We start from the raw sequence: 20507 nt of genomic DNA on the forward strand, positions 1-20507 counted from the left end.
TAAAGCCCAAAGAGGGTTACACACACCTTCCCTGAGCCTGGGGCTGTCAGTTCCAGTGCCAGCCTTATTGCAGAAACAGCTCAGTGTTACTGTTCTCCCCGCTGCACTCCAGGCACAGAGGAGGTTTGCTCATTCACCGGAGGTCCAGGGCTGGCACTTCGGAAACTTATCATTCCTGAGGATCTCAATAATGCCAAGCCCAGACGGAACCAGCCACCTTGGCAGGTTTGCTCTCATTTTAGAGCAGAATGAATTGCAGTGGGGAGATACAGTGTGCAGCATAACTCAGTATCTCAAAGTTCACTTGCTGCTAGAGAAGGACTTTTGTAACCTGATTTTTTGGAAAACAACATACATGCAGGGGTGAGGCAGAGTTACAGGCAATACCACCGGAAGGATGGCGGTGCGTGTGTTTCAGAAGAAACGAAGGGGGAAAAAAGCAGCAGAAAATGGAAAGACCTTCTTCTAATGTAACCCTGTGATAACAAAGCCCAGGTGATCAGCAACTATTTGGGCCTTGCTGAAGCAGTAGGCTCACAAACAGGATAATGCAAAATTCAACCTATAAATTGAGATAAAAGCTAACACAGCAGCTGGATAAAGAGGAAGATCCTTTTGACTCTACAGAAGTCATTATGACAGAGATACACATGAGTATTTAAAAACATAGGGCTTGCTTCCGTTTTCCCAGTTTTATTTATATAGCTTGAGGCTAACTATAGCAAACATATTTTTGCTTTACAACGGATAGAGCAAACCAGAGAACCAGGCCTGTGGGATTTAGAAATATTCCTACCATGAAGACCTGCAACACGGGATGACAGGCATATCAAGATACAGAAGCAGAGTTCAAATATGCAAGGGCGACAGCTCATTTTTCTCTCAGCATGTTTGTGTCTTTGCATGATCTCCAGCCTGATCCCCACTCTACAGTGTGACCATATAAAACAGACAATTAAAGACCACTAAGAAGAGACTTTGGCAAGTAGAAATATCCAACACAAACCAACAGAAAGAATCTGCTTATTAAGTATATCCACTGATGGCAGTAAATAAAGAGGCACATGTGTGATACAGGCTGGAAAAGCAGGGAACTAGAGTTCATACACACAGATAGAAGCTGTTGGCAACTGAAGAACACACAGAAACTCTCACTGATGTCCCAAATTAAAGACGATCTAATAAATCTGAAGAGCAGTTCCAGGTTTCTTTCAAGAGCACAGCACTACATTGCACAGGAAGCAGCTTCTACCCTTCAGACATCTGGATGTAAAGGACAAGGAGGAGATGGTGTTCAAGCCAAGCAGGCAGGGCTTTCGCACTGAGGGAGGCATGCTCTAGTCAGTTTGCTATGGCTCCTTCTGACCATTTTGCCCAGGCTGCTATCTCATGGGGCAGTAAAATGGCATTCACCATCCCCTGACAGGCCCCTGCCTCCAGCTCAGGATGTACTTTGGCTGGACACTGTTGAGAGCTAGGAGACTACTTACAGGAGATACTGCTGTGGGCTTGCTTTATTCACACACCCTTCCTCAGGCACTGGCTGCTGGGTATGGGGTTGGAGGACTGGTAGACTTGGTACTGGGCTGGAGGACTTTTGTGCCATTTTGATGAGGCAGGATACAGCCATGGCACACGCTAAGCCCTGGAAGGTGTTGAGTGCTCCCGAGACCCACAGCTTAGCCATGGGCTCGGCCTCCCGAGAGCCCTGTGCAGTGGCAGCTGAGTTCTCGGGCGCATTCATGGGAGCAGAGCTGCCCCTCTGGGGGTTGCCACACGGCAAAGTTACCCCACACAAGGAAGCTGCCACTTCACTTTCAGGGGAACCTACAGTCACAGAGGAACAGCCAACAACAGATGATGACAAAAGGAGGGCCCACGTGTGGTGGTTCGGACAAAGAGGCAGCATCGGGAGTGAGGCAGAAAACCTGCTCATTCATCAGATGAGGAGTGCAGGCAGCAGAGCTGGAACCACCTCTGTGGTTCCCTGAAGCTGTAGCTGTTGGAAGAGGGCAGGGGCCAAATCACTCGCCTCTCTTGTGCTTTGAGATGTGCAGTCTGTAGCAAGTGGGAAAAGGAGACAGACCCCCCCCCTCCAGCTGAGTTCACACTTCCAGCAGGAGCTTTAATAAGAAGCCAGGTTGGCACCAGAGAAGAGGAAGGGGAGCCACAGGGCAGCCCAGATTTATGTGTAAAAATCCTCCGGCAAGATGTGACATCTCAGTGGGGGCGGAGAGTGCCAGGGTGCAAGCGAACCGTACGGTTTCATTGCTTCGTGGCCTAAAATGTGCCCAGGGTCTGTGCCCATAAGCCCTTCATTTTGAAGATGAAGATCTGCCTCTGGCCCAGTGCAGTGCCCACCAACTAAGAAGTCCAATAATGGGTATTGATAGTTGCAGGCTGCCGTTCGATCACAGGATGGTTTGCCTGTGACAGGCCATGAGAGAAGTTAATGCTGATGATAGTGTTTTCAGCCAGGAACTGCCCAGAAATCAAATCTGCCAAAAAGACATTTACACTCTCCAAGTGAAAACAAAGCAAAGTGGCCGCGGCTTTTAGCAACACTGCTGAGAGATCAATTCTTACGTTTTCCACAGATTAGACAGTGAATGAAATGTCTGCTAGGGTAGAATATATATTGGCAACAGTTGTTCGATGAGGATTTTGGAAGGGGAGGACTGAAGCCATATTTCTTTAGCACCTCAAGTGTTTATCACAGAAACCAGTTTGCTGGAAAAGACGATGCAAACACAAAGCTAGCATGTCCGCCCGTCCTTGCGGAGGAGGCTGTGGCTCGATGACTGAGCAGTTATCTTAGATGCTCCCAAAGCAAAGTACCAGGAGGGTCAAATAACAGCAGAGCTCAAGCTAGAGCTGAGCATAGAGTGTGTAAGGAATCACTTAGTCACAGCAAAATGCAAACACTTGTAATGTCAAGTCAAATTTAGTCAACAGTTTCACCTGAAATAAAATGTGGAAGGGATTATTTTGGTGTTTTTGCAATAGATTTTTGCTTTGACTTTTCAGGCAAGAATTACAAGCTGACTTGAAAACAATTTCTGAAACAACAGAAAACGGGAAAAGAACATCCTTATGCCATACCAACTAGATTTTGTGAGACTGGAGGCAAATATGCACTCCTTTTTCTAACTGATTTAAAGCTAGGTCTTAAAATCATGGGCCTCCTATGTCTTTCAGAGGGATACTGATTCTGGTGGGACACCTTCAGTTTTTCCCCTTTGAAGACTGGAAGCAGAGACTGGAAAATTCAGCTGTGTCCTAGACACCAGACCATAGCATAATCCTCACCTGTTTTCTTACCCAGTGAATGTTCATGAGTTATATGAGATTGGACATGTCAGCATTCAAGAGAGAGGCTCCTCTGTATCCTCTATAGCTGCCACAGTGAATTTTCTTCACCCCAAGTACCAATGCCTTCAAGTGGTCAGGAGCTCCACATCTCTCAAAAAACAGGGAGCAGGGCTGGGCTGGTGGCAGAGCAGGGACACGAGGCGGTGCTCACCACCACAGCTTCTGCTGTTTTACCTGTCCCACCCCACAGCATACAAATTGCCCAGCAGCCGTGAATCCAGCAGTGCTACCTTCTCAGGCAACATCCATCGCAGGAGTTTCATTTGAGCTGAGGCATGGTTCGGGCAGCCAGCTTTACAGCCAGGCATTTAGGACATTTTCCTGAGAGGAGAACCTGGGGATTACTGAGCAGTTGGAGTCGCCCACCTATAGAGTGAAAGTTTGCACTGCTGGGTGCAAAAGGGGATCTCCCCTCCTCAGTTTTGTGACTATTGCTCCAGTCACCCTGCATAAGTTTATTTTCATGTTGCTTTCATGTCCTTTAGAAATGTCCCAAATTAGTGTGAAATACTTTATTCAACCTGAAAAAACCCTTCCCCATTTGCCATAGAGTCTGAAAAAATCTGGTTTCCTGTCAATCCAAAAATATTTTTTCCTTTTTTTTTTTTTTAAACATTGCCAGAACAGCTTTCCTCCAAATAGGGCCAGTGTGCAGCTCTAGTTAAAATAAGTAAGTATTGCTAGTCCTTTGCTGAGAACATTAGCCTGGTTGCTCAACTTTCTGTTTCGAAAAGCTGTTGCCCAGAGCAAATGGCTGTACTTACTCTGTCCAGTAATAGTTTGCTTTCTCTATGCTCTTTAGAAAGTTACCAAAGAAAACCGTTTTTGCAGTAGACACTGCACCTTCACTGCCTAAGGGCCAAATTCTGATCCCACTGAATTAAGCTCCTGTTTCAGTAGGATCAGAATTGGCCAAAACCAATGAATTTCATCTGTCTCAGACTCCCGTGGTGTCTGGTTTGGAGATGGAGGGAGACAGCATGTTAGGCCAAGCATCATCCTTACACCCAAAGGGAGAATTCAGCAAACCGAGCAGATCAGCGTGCCAGGTGAGGCCGCAGCAGGAGGCACCCTGCAGACCTGCCTGTTTTTTCCTTACACCAGATGAAACCGGTCTTCTCCATTTGTCACCAAGTGGAGTAGCGTTTAGCCCACTGATGCTTTAAACTTTCCCTGAAAGTTCGGTAGCCATAAGACATGGTGTTTGCAAGATCCCACGTCCCAGAGGACCGGAGCTGAGCTCAGGCATGGGTGTTTTTGTAGCAGGATTCTCAAGGATGAACATCACACTGAGGCTGCCGCTGCAAAGGTTTATTAGTGGGAGCAGAAAGTAACTCTGGAGCATCCGAAATCAAATAATAATCAAAGGAGAATCACTATGGACTTTGTGGCACGGAGCAATACAGTGCTTTGAATGAAGCACATGACCGAGCAAGCACCATTACCACGGGTAAAGGAAGTAGACTGCTTTTAGAGAGCAAATAAATAGATGGCATCTTCTCTATAGCAAAATGAGGGTACCCAGATCTTCCTATTTTCACAAGCATTGTTCAACATTATACTTAAGAGCAGTATTAGACTAAAAAGCACCTAACTTCACTTCAGCTGATTTAAAATGCATCTTGGTGCATCTGAGCGATTGTCTAATCCTTTTGTTTGAGATGTTCTACATTAGTCAGCCACTTCTGATTCATGTGCTAACAATCCCCCTTAAGGCAGGTAATTCACAGACAATGTTCATGGTGTGCAAAGTGGCACTCCAGTTCCCACAGACAAAAGTCAGTAAACTTTAAATCCCAGAGCCCCTAAACTTGTTTTGCATAAATTCCCTTCACAAGAGGGGAGGTGAGATCTGTTTATATGCATCTCCTGTATCAACTTAGAATTCAAATACATTTTTTAGAACAGTGGGAATGCTGATGAGAGACAAATCACAGCAGAAAGCAAAGGTTGCAAACAATTTTGAGTCCAAACAAATTAAGATGTGAATTACCTCATTTTAGCCTCTATCCAGTCAGCTTTTTCAATTAAAGCTTTCTTAGAGGAACAATTAACAGAAGTAGATATATTTTTATTAAATAATGTCCTTCTGCAGATGGCATTTTTTCCTTGCATACTGAGGCTACAATAGATAGCATTTACTGCTGTAATGAGAATAGGTTTTAAGCCTAATAACAGTTGATTTTTCCAAGACTGCATATGGGACCTTTATGCTACTGGAAATTAAGATTTCAATCTTTCCACTACGATGCAGTTTCTGTCCTTAGAAGATCTTGAGATAGTGTGCTCTTTCAAATGATGTAATACTGGGCATAGGAAAGAGGTTGGCTTCCTTTTTTTGGACTGCATCACTTAGGCAATCACATTTCTTTTTCTCAGAAATACATATATCTGTATTCATAGTAGAAAAAAACCCAACTGGTCATCACATAAAGGTAAAAATGAGGACCGTGAAGCAATGGTACCAGCAACATCTGCAAATATGTTAAAACAGGACAAAATCTAAATTTATCCACCAGTAAACCACATAGCTGTTGCAACCTTTTATATTTAAAAAATTATAAGGCTATCAAAGTGTGACTTCCTGCTTGCATAAGCCATCAACATTCACAAAGTGGAATCTAGCCTCAAGCTCCAATTTGTGTTGAAACTGAAGTGTCTATCTTAGCAAGTCACCCCAGATAAAGTCCTAACGCTACTGAAATCAATGCAAAAAAAATATACATTTACTTCAGGATTGCCAGGATTACAACTGATTTCAAACTGGATTAAAACCAGACCTCTCCTGCATGAGCGCTAAGATGATCTATTAAGTCATTATTTTCTTTAGAAAGAATATATCTTAGCTGTAGTCTGAGTTTACCTGTTGTCTCCTCCAGCCAGTGAAGCTCGTTATCCCCTTTTGATAGGTTTCATTGCTAATCACCACTGGTTATTCCTTCTTTCATGGGGAAATGCTTTCTAGAAATGCTTCATTCCAAACTAAAAGCAAAACCCTTAACATGGAGTTGAAACACTGTCAAAAATGTGAAATATTGAAATACCTGGGGACAGCAGTTTGCCCAGTTTCATGACATAAGCTCATGGTGTCTTGAAACCAAAGTAATCATACCAATCTCTGGCACCTGCACTGCCCCATAGCTGCACACGCTACAGGGTCCCAGCATTGGCTCCCAGCTCTATGGCCAAGAGGCAAGAATCCCTGAGGTCCCTAGCCCCACAGTCATTCAAATGGAAACCTGTCGCTGAGCTGAGAAACCTGAGTTCCTGGCAACCCACAGGTGAAGGAAGTTAATTGAAAGGTAAGTCTTTCTCTCCTGATAAATGAGTGTTTTTCAAAGATGCTGAATAACCTTGCTTTGTTGGGAAAAACTTCCAACCAGCTCTAATTAACCAGTCCCAAATTAAGTTAAGAAAAGCAATTTAACTGAAAGAAGGTGCAGGGAGGTCTGGGAGATTTGGGGAAGTGCTGAGGGACACCTCAAAAGAAAAAAGCGTGTGTGCTACAACAGCAATTTCTCTGTTGGGACAATGTAGTACTGGGAGGCATGTCAGAAAAATAACTGGTGTGGATTTCTTCATTTTTTTCCCTGCATCACCTCCTGCAGCTAGGAGCATTGCAGACTGATCCCTCATCTGTTAATCACTTGTTTAGGTGACTACTACCAGAGAACAAAGGAGATCATATGTGGGGAAAATAAACCAGGTAGAGACTGAGGATCACACGAGACCAGAGATTAAACAGCACCTTTTCTTTCTGTCTTTGTAGTAAATGTCCAAGTTAAAAAAAAAAAAAAATCCACCTAAGGCCATTTCTCTAACTCAGGCTCCAGAGATATCTTTAAAAGAACTTGGTTGCAATTTTTTTTTCTTCTCTGTATGGAAGAAATTAATAAAAGATCAGGGTCTGGGGCAAGTGTAAGTTTGATACTGTGTTTTACGGATGGCATGGAGTCCAATTCCATCTTCAGGTATTCACATACCAGCAGAAACCGCTGTTACTGCACTGGCTGCTGCATGGATGTATCTGAGGGCAGATTGGGGATCTAAGGCAATACAGTAAATGGGACTGAAGGTGTTGCACATGAACTGCTGGGTCATAGCAAAGTGCCTTCAAACGTGTTGAGTTGGTGGAAACCCGGGCAGGTGACAGTATTTGGATGGATGTGGAGCAGAGGAGGGGTTGGGGGTCGCCCATAGCCATCAGCGGAACGGCAGGATGGCGGCTCGCGGCTGCAGGCGTTGACGCCAGGCTGTACTCGCGGTTCAGGACGCCTCAAAGCTGCGCTCTGGGGAGGAGGACGCTGTGAGGGGAGCGAGGGGCCTGGCTTGTCCCAGTATCCGACAGCCAGCACCCGCTCTGCCTGACAATGCCGTGCCATCCGATGCCAGTCTGGAGCCACAGCTGAAGGAAGGAGAGCCCCCATTCACAGCGGCATTTTGTAAAATGTTCGAAAAAATTCAGTGAAAGGCTTGAACCTTCCAAAATCCCCGAATTTCACAGCAACACAGCTCCTCCATCGTGCCAAACCCAGCGGCAGGCCGCACCCTGACTTAACTGGGGATTTAAAGCTCCTCCTCCCGCTCCGCACCGGGTACTCCGGTGTTACGTTTCCCTCGGGCTGGCGCCAGAGCTCCCCCCTCACAGCGAGGAGGGCCCCGGCCCCGGCCCTTTCCCGCCCTCGGCGGGCAGCGAGCGCGGCGCGGGCGGCCCCGGCCCATGGCGCCCCCTGGCGAGCGGTGGCGGCGCCGCCCTGCCCGCAGGCGTCGCGGGGAGCCGCCCCACCGGTTCCCTCAGCCCGCGGGGAGCGGGCAGCTGGCAGGGCCTGGTGTCACTGGTAGTGCTGTCCTCCGGCACGTCAGCGCTCCCGTTTTCTGTGGGGCAGCCCTCCAACGGCGCTTCAGTTTAAGGTCCCTTCTTTCCTGTCAGCCGTCCTTCAGGTGCTGTGTGACGCGTCCTTCATCGTGCCCGGGGCCCCTCCGCAGCTACGCAGCGCCCACGCCGCTGGGCCTGCGCCAGCAGCGCTGCTGAGAAGCGTGTGTTTGTGCAAAACGGGGCATCTGAAGTGGTGTTCAGCAAGGCCAGCAAATGTAAATGTGCTCCTTGTTCGTTCCTGGCACATTCTCCTACCAGACAGATTGCTGCAGTCAAAATATTTCGGTGCGAAGCGAGCTCAGCAGCCCCAGTTGCAGGTGTGGGAATTCACCGGGCTCAGTGTTTTGAAGGGCACTGCGGGTTTCTCGCCATAAAGTTGCTGTATACCTGGCGCAGCCCTGTCAGACGGAGAGGATGAGAGAATACCTCAGATGGAGGGGATGAGAGAATACCTGAGTGAGCCACCGATATTTTTATTTATGCACAGTGACTGACACAGCGTTAATAAGGAGCAGCCGAGAGTCCTGATGGCAGAGGGCAAAGCCGCTTTAGCTCCCCTTTGTCATCAGGCCTCCAGCAAGAGCCGATGTCATTTCCAGGCCCCGGCTCCTTTCTTTCCTGGTTGAGGTGGCGTCTCCTCCAGCCCACCTGGCACTGCTGCTGAACTGGGCTTTGTCACAAGCCTCCTCTCCCAAAAACTGGGTATTGTTTACTTCGGCAGTGCTGGCATAGGAAACCCCGCTGGCTAACACTGCAGAAACACACTGGGGTGTTCAAAGCTCCGTGTTATTACAGGTGGTGAGTGTATAGCACACTTCCTCATATTTAGGGACTTGTAAGGGCTCATCTGAAACCCTCTGAGACTCTCCCCTTCCCTTTGATCAATTGGTTGTCCTAAATCTAAATTACAATTGCTTGGGGAAAGGGTTTGGGAGGGTATCCAAATGTCCCTTTCTCATGTAGGGGTTATAAAAGAAGGGCCCAGCTAGTGGTTGGGTGAACATTCGGGTGATTTCTAGAACGAGGGAACTTGCCTGTGACCATTTCCTAACCAGTGCCAGGTTCATGGCCTTGCCCCCAGACTGCACATGCATCTCTGTCTCGTGCCCTCTCTCTTGCTTCCTCCACCTCCAGTCCTGCTGCACCAACAGATGTTGTGTTTGAGCAAGGCTCAGAAGAGCGGCTTGGAGCTATGGAGCAGCGAAACCTCGCTCTGCCAGAGCTCACTCGCTGCCATCTCTGGACTGGCAGAAGAGCGGGGTACCTCTGACCGCTAATGGAGCTGCTCCCAAAATTACAGGTTCCTGCTCTTCCAGATTAGTCACTCCGCATGCACGAGTGCAAGCTAAACAGCTGGCAGTGAAAACATGGACATTGCCCAGATACAAACAGGCGTTTCTGGAAAGGACCTAGTGGATGTGGGAGACCAGAAGTGCAGCTCTTCTGTGATTCACATCCCCACCAAAGAGGCAGTTGTGTTCCAAAATACCCTGCGCTGGGCTGCTTTCTGAGTGCTCAGCAGATAGATGAGTGCTTGTAGCAGCCAGCAGTGTACATAAAAAGGGCATGTTAGGGCTATAGAGGTTTGCATTTATTACATGTAATGGGCCAGAACAGCACGCTGGGAGAGAAGTATCTATGAAATGTTAACCACCTATATGAAAGGGGCTATTTCTGTAGAGCACTACCTCCCAAGCAGGAAATCACTTCTGCTTTGCTGCCTGTATTGTGTGTTGTGAAAAAACATTGGGATATAGAAGAACACCTGAGACAGTCTCTGAAGAGTTTGACAGTTATATCTATGTCTCCTGATGCAGCCAAGTAGCAGTTCATGTTTACAGTATTTCCCAGCGAAGCCGACATGACGGTACATGCAATTTCTCCTGCTCCACACTGACATGATGCCGGGCATTTGGTCAATGAACAACTCTTCACAGTCCTAATAGACCACAACACTTTGTCATGTCATGTATCAATATCTTTCCATCTGTCTATAGAGTGAAATGTCTTGTTTTGAACACAGAAGTTACACTTCTTTGTTGTTGTGATAAACTATTCTAAAAAAGTGTCTTGAATGCTCAGTCTTCACCAAACACCAAATGAAATACTCTCTTGGGCGCTTGTGCCCATGCAAAGCTTTGAAAATAGAGAACTGAATCTGTGCCTTGGTTTTGGGGGTGGGTTGTTTTTTTTTTTCTTCTAGAAAATATGGATCTTTACATCTATACGGTATATCCCCGGGCTGTGTGTGTAGCTCATTTCATTAATGCATGAATATCTCTCAGCTCCTCAGGTAGAAGCTGGGGGCAAACTATTATAATTAGCTGGATTGTAAGATGAACACCTACCCTTTTGAAACCTACGCTGTAGTCCTAATTCCAGTTGAAAGGTGAGGCTGAAATGTTTCTGTGTTATCATAAATCTTCTTAGGCTTCAAGACTTTACTAGGATATATAGCACTGCAGTATCTTGTTGTATAGCACTTAAAGCTGTTAGGTCTTTTATGTGAATCACCGTATCAGTCCTTGGGAAATTAATTTAAAAATATGTTTGATTTTAGTTTAGAAGTTCTTTCAAGGTAGTACAGCCCCAACAATCACTACCGGGAATCCCACTTCCTTTGGGAAACAGGAGAAAAGGAAAAGTAAAAGGAACATTTTTGGATCGCTTTCTTTCGCCCAACTCTGTATCAGCCGGCACAGGCAATAACAAAGGGGCTGCAGGACTGCTCTCAGCTATTATTGTGCCTGGCTCGCTCTCAGCATGACTCACTGCAGACAATATATAACACCACTCACAAGGGGAATGAACAGTAAATACTTGGCCCTGGATTTTTTTTTTTTAATCTCTTCAGGTTTTTTTGCTCCTATTTGTATCCCTTTATCCTCGCCCATGTGCTATATAAGCTTCTCAAATCTAATGTCCATAACACCACCCCCCACTGGTAGCAGCAAGCCCTTCCGCTGCTGTAGGGTTTACTTTGCAGAGGTTTACAAGGAGAGGCATTATTTAGAAACTGTATCTGTTAACCTAGTGGCACAAGGTTGCTCCAACACCTTCCCTCTGTTTTTTCTTTTCTCGGGGGAGGGGTGGCTGCTGTTCTGGTTAAGTGCATCTCTGGCTTTGCTGTAGCAGCCAGGCTAGTTTAGGAAGAAAACCTTGGGGCTAAACAGGCTAGGAGTGCAGCCAAGGGGGTCAGGAGACGGCTTTAAGGATTATACTACATAATTAAAAGCTCACTCTGAATATGCTTCCTGGTACCTGGTGCTCAAACATACAAACCTTTTTAGGTAATAATTCTTGGTCCTCATTTGTATCTCAGAGATTTGTAGGTTAAAGTTGCCACACAGGTAGTGAGTCAGGAATACCAAACAAATCAGATACTCAGCTGAAAGCACAAAGTATTTATCTAGACTATGAAAAGGCAACACCTTCCTAAATTTGCCCGAGCCAGTGAGAACAGGGGTTAAAATAGAAATAGATGAACATGCATGTGTTTACCTGGTTTGGTTTTGTGCAATGCCCTCTGGGTGCAGCTAAAGTCATTTTGCAGTAGCTGTCTAGATTTAAAAGTGGGGATTCTTCTCCTGAAGAGTTTTGCCATCAGAACTGGGCCAGAACATGATTCTACCAGATAAAACCTGGGACACTGAAGACCCACTACCAAGCCTATATTGTGCTAGCTGTAAGGAAGACCATTTTATCTTCAATTATTCCTCATCAGCCGGAGCCAAGACCAGAATTTAGGTCCTCCATTATCCATATTCTAGGCTAGTGGCTTCCCTGTCAGCCTAGAGAGTACAAACACGTGCTCTCCAGCCATCTCCCATCCCAGATCAAAATGATGTTAAAACCAACAGATTTCTATAGACTCCTGCGTTTGCTAAAACAGCATATTGTGACATTTCAGTCAAATATTCTAATCAAGTCTGTGCAAGCTGCATCGATTTAACTTTCGTTGTCTAAAAATAGGTCCTAGCAAGATGCCGGTACCAAAAAAGCTAGAAGCAATGGAAAGGAGGAGAAAATACTGAAGGCACATATTGATTATATTCAGTGTGAGTGAGCAATTGCCTCTCTAATGCTATAATGCACAAATAAATAAACAGGTTAAGAATCCAAGCAGCACATGCTCACTGATTGAGAGAAATAACCAAGTATGAACAGGTGTAAATCACACTCCCATATCAAAGTTGTGAAAAATGCATATTGTATGTTTCGCCTGATTTTCCACTAGAATTATCAGGTTTTTATTTCCAGAGAAGTTGCAATAAGCCAGAGTTTATTCTCCATATAATGATATATTTAAATCAGACCTGTTCTTTTTTTTTTTTTTTTGGCAAAAAGCTGGCCCTTCTACTACTTCAGTTAAATCCCAGTGTACTGTAAATAGGTCCCTTGTCACACATACAACAAAATGGAAAGAGACACCAGATAATTAACTTACTAACTGGTACAGACAGAAACGCGAAGAACCTTGCCCTGTGTAGCTAGCACTGCCTTGTAGTTCTGATTAAGCTCATGTGTTTGACTGAATCAGCGCCTAATCTTTTCAACTAATTACTGTCTAGTGCCTGCCTGCTTCTAAGTACTTTTCATTCCTTAAAAATCTGTTGTTTACAACCATTTCCTTGTTCATTTTTTTGGGAACAAAAAGTAAAAGAAAGGCTTTATTCCCTGGGTTAGGTCTAGATCACATATGCGAAGGAGAAGAGAGATTCTGCTACACTTTATTCAATATGATGTTACAAGAAAACAACAGTTACAGCTGACAAACCATTACATCTTTCATCATACAGACAAATTACAAGGTGTAACAAATAATGCGACATTTATTTTACTGTACTGCTTACTATGCTGTTTTTCTGAAGTATATATATATATATTTAATTACATTAACATTGTTTTCATGTACCAGCCCTCCCCTTTTTATTTGTTAAAAAAAGAACACCTCTTAGTGCACCATACAAAAATCCGCCTGGAAGCTGGCAAGCAGGGATTTTGTATGCAGCACCATTGAAATGCATTTTGGGGGATGGGAATTATTAGTGCATCCTTTACTTCTAGATTTTTTGCTTATGTGAAAAACGCAAGGCAGTAACCTACAGTCACTCCACCTAAATGCTGGTAGGGGAGAGTATTGTTATGCTCAGTAATGCAACATAATTCTGTTTATATGGGGCGTCTGCATTTTGCTCCCCAGTCTGTACAGCCTAAACATTTTATATAACAAAGATTACAAACCCATTAATATTCACAGATGAATATTTTGTAAATGAGCATACCAGAGCATTGACTACACATTCGGTTGCGTGCACTGACACAGAGCACACAGGGCTGTATGTCACCCACCAGCCCACAGGCGATTTATTATCCGACCTCCTTTCCCCAGGAGCCTGAAGTGCAGAACCCCTGCGCACCAAAGAGAAAGTGAAAACCCCAGTGCCTCTGTCTACTGCAGATGGAATTTTCAGTGTTGCACGTACTGACGACTTATCCTAAACCATGGTTCTGATTAAAACCAATAGTGAGAATTAAAAGGACCCAACCGATCTGGGACACCATACAATCATGTAATGCTGGCACTGTTGGAGCGTCCTGACTGGTGCGGTGCCTGCTGGGTGTGGATTAGAGCTGATCTGAACCCAGCAGGAGAGAGGACTAAGCCATCTCCAGCTGGTTGACTTGTAAAGTCAGGTTCTGTGAACTTGAACTTGTAAGGAATCTCCTATCATGCAGACCATCTCTATCACCATCTTCCCTACCCTGTTCACTTAATATTAGCTCTCATAGAGTTAGAACATGCCCTCCCATTTTTATCTGCCTGCTACACCTGCTGCCCCGTGGCTGCTCTCCCCTCTCGCAGCAAAGCCACATCCTCTCAGTATCATCAGGAAGGATCTACTGGGGCTCAGCCAAGCGGCAGGAAAATGAAAGTTAACGCTGCTGCTGGCTATCGACTCTGAGTGAGTCCCACAGTTTCTCAAGGACGGTGACCCAGAGACTACGGGTCACTTAAGCCCATTTTTTACTATTGGTGGCATGAAACACCATGTTCCCGGCACCCGCAGCACTTCTGGAAGGCCAGGCTACTTCTTGTCCCTTTGAAGATTCTGCAGGGAACCAATCTGGGAAGGGTGAGAGAAGAGGGTTACACTACTGATCTTCGCTGAAGCTGTCTCAAGAGCACTGATGGGGTTTAAACAGTCCATTCTGCAAGACTGAGAAGAGCTGTGGGGAAAACCCCACTTCTGCAAGATACTGGAGAGGTGGGCTGGCTGTCAGGTGGTCCTAACTGATTGATGGGTGTCAATCAGGCTAACCATGCAGGTGAGGGCTCTGCTGGAAGGAGGAAGAGGGAAATAAGGCTATACTGTCAGTTCCCTGGACAAAGGCGGTTCTACTGGCTCAAAAAAACCTTGACGTTTCCCAGCAGATGTGATGTTCCAGAAGAATAATTTGCAGTGCTCACACTAACGGCACCAGCTTGCTGAGCCCGGCTCCCCTTGGTGCAGGGAGAACATCCCCAGGGCCCAGAGCCTCCGCGGGAGATCAGCAAACCCAAATCACCGCAGGCAATCGGGGCGCCCGGAAAGTAGGTGCATAAGTAAGAGATCCTGGTCACTCCTTAATTGATCGGTCGCTGAGATAACCTCACTACTGCTGAAAATCAAGTTACTATTTAGGAACCTAGATATTTATGCACTTTCCTTCGGGCAATTGAGTTTGAAGACTTTTGGACCAACTTTATTTCAGTGGTTGCTTAAAAGTGGGAATGGGGCAGAGAAGATAATCTCATGCGCACGTGTGTGTACACACACATATACACACACATACATACCTTAAGCAAACACTGTGCATGAATCACTATGGATAGTAATGCGCTAGGCTTGTGGGAACAGTTGGGGAATTACTCTCTATATTAAACCTTCAGATGTTTAGTTGAGCAGCATAATTGCTTGCCTCCCAATTTAAGCTGCCAAGTAGATGCATCTATGAAACTACCCTTATTCCTAATTGAAATCTTTGTTACATTTTCAAAAATTCTTCAGATTTTTGCAGCAAGTTTTTTTTCTAAAAATAGCTAATTTTAATCATCAAACTGCACACGATTTAAGTAGCAAAGATAATGTATAAAAGACTTTTCTCTTACAAAAAAAAGAAACATGAAACCCAGACAAACCACGTCTAAGGCAGTTTCAGTGTGTGATATATTCAAAAGTTCAGTGGTCACTTTTTCCCCCTCATAAACACAGGGGGAAAACTGTAGTAAGTAAGTTCTAAATAGGATTGTGACTGAAAGTGGCTTTCAGATGGCTTTTACCAGATCCTGAAACAGAGATGTCATTGGGGAAAATTGTCTTTTAATGGCTGTGCAAATATTGAGGATATTTATTTCCACTGTTCAGCTCTTTGAAAGTGTAGACTCCCATCCTAGTTCATTAAGAGGCCTTTCGTAGCTACTTGTGCATTCAAGGATTTGCCTTATTGGGTGTTTTTTTTCTTATTAAACACTGCTGGAGTTTAATAAGATGGCAGTAGCACAAATCCTTTTCCCCTCCTTTTAAACACTGAAAGCTAACCAAAGTGTTACCACACTTCTTAAAAATGTAATTCAATGCATCCAGCAAGCAAAGGATGTCAAATTTATGTGTAGAATAATATTGCCTAGCAAGCGTTTCTGTCCGAGCAGGACTATAACTCAGGAGCGGTTTTTGCACCGTACCCTGCCCTCTCTGAATGCAAAGCATTGTATATGGTCAGGGCAGTTTTATCACACCCCCGAACACAATGTTCTCCCCAACCAAAATGTAGCAGGGGCTTCCTTTTCTAAAATCACACAGCTTCGTTTCTTGCAAAGTTTGCATTTGAATGATTCATTCAGAAAAGCTATCTAAAGACACAGTATCTGGTAGTGCCTTCCAATCAGCTCAGTATACCTATGGAAAATAACTCGAAAGGTGCTTTGGTGCGGAACAGCAAACAGTTTGGGATAAGGAAAATTCTCCACTTTGCTTTGTATGTGGCAAAGTAACACAGCTAGATTTAATGGCTCGTTCAACAGAAGTTTTTCTATACCTTAGTATCTGCCTTGAATTAAACAGAACTGGTTCATCATCTCTGTTTTCAAGAAAACATTCCAAAAGGTAAAGAGTGTGAGGAAAAACATAGAAATGTTAGCCAAGACCCATAAAAGAAAGAAGTATTCTTAAAGGGAAGAAAAACATAAAGAATTCATTGTATATCTGTCAGCTGCGTACATCTCATCATTTTTGCTTTGTCTTTCTCACAGGCCTATTTTGAAAACCGTCGTGCTGCATAGCCTAAGCAGAGTAATCAAATTCAGAGTACTGAAGTAAACATGCAATTATTGCCATGTTTTTAAAATGGATATGAATGGTCTGAGGAGATAATGAAAAAAGAAATAACCCAACAACACTTCAGGAATAGTGGCAAGGTGCTGTAATTGTCAGCCGATCAGACAAGTTGGGCTTGCTCTGGCAGAAATAGTCTTTCCATTGGTTGCAAAATATGCACAACTCTCAAAGAAAACACACAGTCCTTTATGCCACCGTTGGCTTTTTTTGTACAGTCGTTACTGAAGAAGTGTGAACACCAAATGTGTTGTCTTAATGTATTTAAGACATTGCTGGTGAAAGCATAAAAATCCTTACAAAGATGCAGCGCTGCAGTGGAAAATCAAACAAAATCAAACACAAAAGACTGAAAGAGTACATGCCATGTATCAGTAAGCAAAAGCTTAATCTTCACATAGTTCTCTGAAATCACAAGGTATCCAAATGCGTGCAAGGTTTTAAATAAATTGCAGGGAAAAAACAGGGTCTTGCCAGCTTCAATTTTCTTTTGAATGAAATCCACCATAGGGAAAGAAAGGAAACAGGCCATGGTTCCTTCCTGGTGTCGGCCTCCTCGTTAGGTTTTTGTTTCCCTCCTCCAAACTGGTAAATTTAATCCTGTAAGGAAACAATATAAATTATAATAAGCCTCACAAATCGGATGTTTTAATGTTTTTTTACTTGGTAAAAAATAGGTTAGTCCAAAGCCAGTTACGAAGACACCAGCTCAGAGTAAAGGACAGACTTCCAAAGCACTTTTAGAGCTGGTCCCTCAAACACACCAAGGTTTTCAGGGTGGTTGCCTAAGTAAGATATATTAATCTATATTCCTGTATCTCTGCCCCAAGTGCTAATCTTCAGAGGGGCCATCAGCACTCACATTCTCCGTGGAAATTATAGGCAACCATAAATAGACAGCTGGCTCTGCTAAAGGTGGTCACACCCTGCCAGTGCAAAAGAAAGTTGCTAAATGCTGGCACAGCTTCAGCAGTTTACAGGCTCTTTTTGCCCCCTTTCTCATGGAGTCCCTAGCGATCACCTTCACAGCAACGCTTGCAACTCATTTATGAAAAGGTCTCCTCAGGTTTGCTTCTCAAGAATTATTTGAGGAACCTCGGGGCATGTCGTGAACACTTCTGCAAACACAGCCAGATCCTGGAGCTCCTTGTTGCTCTGCAGTTACACGTATTCACCTTTATTTCAGTGTTCTCCTATAAATAGGCAGATAACTGAAACCTCTCCTTTCATATACAGAAAGTAAACATTATATCACTAGCTTTGCTTACCACTGTCTTTCACACTGCTGATGATTCCTGTTTGTATAGGCTCAAAGCAGCGACTGGCCTTGCAAGAAGGTATCATGATGTTTTTGAGATTTACACAAAACAGGAGGCAGGCTGAGAATGCGGGAAGCATTACTTTAAAACAAAGCATCCAACAACTGCAGGAAGAGCCAGGTGAAGGCTAAATGAAGGGTAGATGGACTGAAGCCATAGGAAGGATTTTATAATTAACATTTTTAACTCTTAATAAATGTCCAAGTAGACTTCTATGCCAAGTAATAAAGTGACACTTTCTGAGAAATTCTGTAGTTTTCTACAGTTCAAAATGTATTTGTTTTACAAGGTTTTTCAAGACCAAGGATTGTAACTACAGACCTGCTACATTTTTAAAATGTAGTTGCAGGAACACAGTCAGATATGGAGGAATTCTAGCACTTAAGAAAAAGAACACTGAAATATTCATTGAGCATGGAACTGGTTTGTCTTAGCATGTCCTAAAACTATTTAAATCAAACTGGATGCAGGTGCCAGTGAATCTAGTCTAGCCCTCATTTCAAAAGCAGGAGAAAAACAAGGCATCGGTTTTGAACTGCAGTTTCAAGCATAAAATTTTAATTGTGGCTTTCATCAAAATAACCTAATCTCTACACAACATCTAACTTTCATAATTTCCAGGGTTCCTGTCGTGGTTCTTGAGAGCTCTTCTTCTGCCCTTTAAGCGCCAGAATACCTGAACTGGATTAACAAAAGCCTGTTCTTAATGATGCGTGGCAGCATCTTGGGCCCTCTTGGAGCTTGGTCTACCACCTCCTGAGTCCTGCTTGGGTTGTTTCCTAAACGCCTCTGGAGTTTGTGTGGAATGTCTATTCCACATGAAAGTCCCACTTTCCCCAGGGTCTAGGAGCTTGGCTGAAGTGCCGTAAATCTTTTTTCAAGGAATACATTAGAGCTGACCCATTTAGTTTACCCTTCATGAGCTTAAAAAGAAAAGCAGTGTTTGGAACATGCAGAGATTCACAACTGCTTAGTGGTGAAACACTGTTGACAATATTCCCCAAATTCCACATTCCCCTTCCTTCAAAAAAACTTTCAGGAATGACCTCTTTGTGGCCCCTCCTTATAAAGAAGCAACTAGACTCCCAAAGCTCCTTCCAATGTTGAGCTTGCATTTTCCCTCACTGCCACCCACACTGCAGCTGTGGAAGGTGGGCTTGCAGTTTGAAAGCCGCATCTGCCCAGATCCAGAACAGCTGGCCTGATTTCAGGCTAAGCCCAAATTGCTGGAGTTTCAGAGACTGGCATAAGCAGCAGGGACATCTAGGATAGGTAACAAAAAGATCTGGATAGAAAAGCCTCTGGATGGTGGCTTTTCCAGGAGTTACCAAATTGCTCAGATTTGAGAATAACTGCAATTACATTAATTACACTTTTCCTTTCTATCAGTGGACCTCAGGACAATTTCTAAAGGAGGTGAGCATCACACTTCTCCCAGGGTTGTGCTACAATTCCACAGTGACAATACTACATTTTCCAGCTTCAAGTTTGGCTCTGTAGGCAAAGCTGATGACATGTTCTCCAGGGCAGGGCCTGAGAAATGGGGAATACCTTCATCAGAAGCTTAGCACTTCCAGAATCAAGCCCTAGAACATTAAAACCTTCCTTAGAAACAAACTGACAGCTGCTACCATTTAACACAGGGGGGAAAAAAGCCCTTGCATACTGGCAACCACTGCCAGCACCAACGCAGACCAAGGGCAGAACACAGAGGACTAAGAAAGGGTAGCAGAGGTTACATAAATGTGCATGGGAGATTGCAAAGTTTTTTGCCGAACCCCATTTGTTTTCCTGCTGTGGCTCAGTATAAGGCAGCTGACAGTTTTATGATCACAACTCCACCAGCTCCAGCTTTGCTGGGTCCTGCTATGCCAGTGCTGCAGCTGGGGTAACTGGTTTCCTGTGAAGCTGAGAGTCTGTGGAACAGTATGGTGGGCAGCACCACATCCCACCTTCTGCATAGGCTCAAGTTTTAGACTAGATCAAAAAGTAAACTCCCTGGAAAAGAAGGTAATTTGATGCCACGTTTTCTCAATGCTTCTGGCTGGGGAAAGCTAGAAGACATAGTGCAACAGGAACCAGGGAATGGCTGGTGGTCGCAGTCTCTCTGAAGCCGTGTTGAAACGCACTGCCTGCCCTGTTTGGGAAGGACCAGCGCCCTAATGGCCAGGTTGTTCTGAGGCTGAGCCCTCAGTTTTGGCTGCCGACACAATCCCACTGTGTATAAAATCCTTATGTGATCTCTGACACAGCGAACAAGCCTGGTGGTTAGGAATATATACACTAGGAATATATAATGTTTGCATTAGAATCCCTAATTCACTGAATGTTTATTGTCAATTCAAAGCAGAGTCAACAGGTGAAATCCCTTCCCTTGGCCTCAGGACGCCCTCGTGGAGTGCCAGCCTTCTCCTGGGCAATGGGGAACAGAAGTCTACCTATCCTGAGGCAGAGGAAGGAACTGAACACAGATGTGCCGCTCCGCAGAGGAGCGCCGCAGTTGCTGGGCAGTGGGACAGCAGACCTCCTTCTCTTCGCTTGGGTTTTGTTTAAGATGAGACCATT

The 20507-nt window shown here is 44.6% G+C and overlaps 1 protein-coding gene across 1 annotated transcript in view; it reads right to left on the bottom strand.

The window, feature by feature from the left end:
• Window positions 1-13020: 13020 nt before the first annotated feature.
• Window positions 13021-20507, bottom strand: part of CDK14 (cyclin dependent kinase 14) — a 324235-nt gene continuing 316748 nt past the window's right edge. The window contains exon 15 of the mRNA XM_082325474.1: window positions 13021-17223. The gene's annotated coding sequence lies outside the window, so the exon portion shown is untranslated. The remainder of the gene's footprint in view (window positions 17224-20507) is intronic.

Source organism: Platalea leucorodia, assembly GCF_965183815.1.
Source record: "Platalea leucorodia genome assembly, chromosome: 1".
NCBI classification, from domain to species: Eukaryota; Metazoa; Chordata; class Aves; order Pelecaniformes; family Threskiornithidae; genus Platalea; species Platalea leucorodia.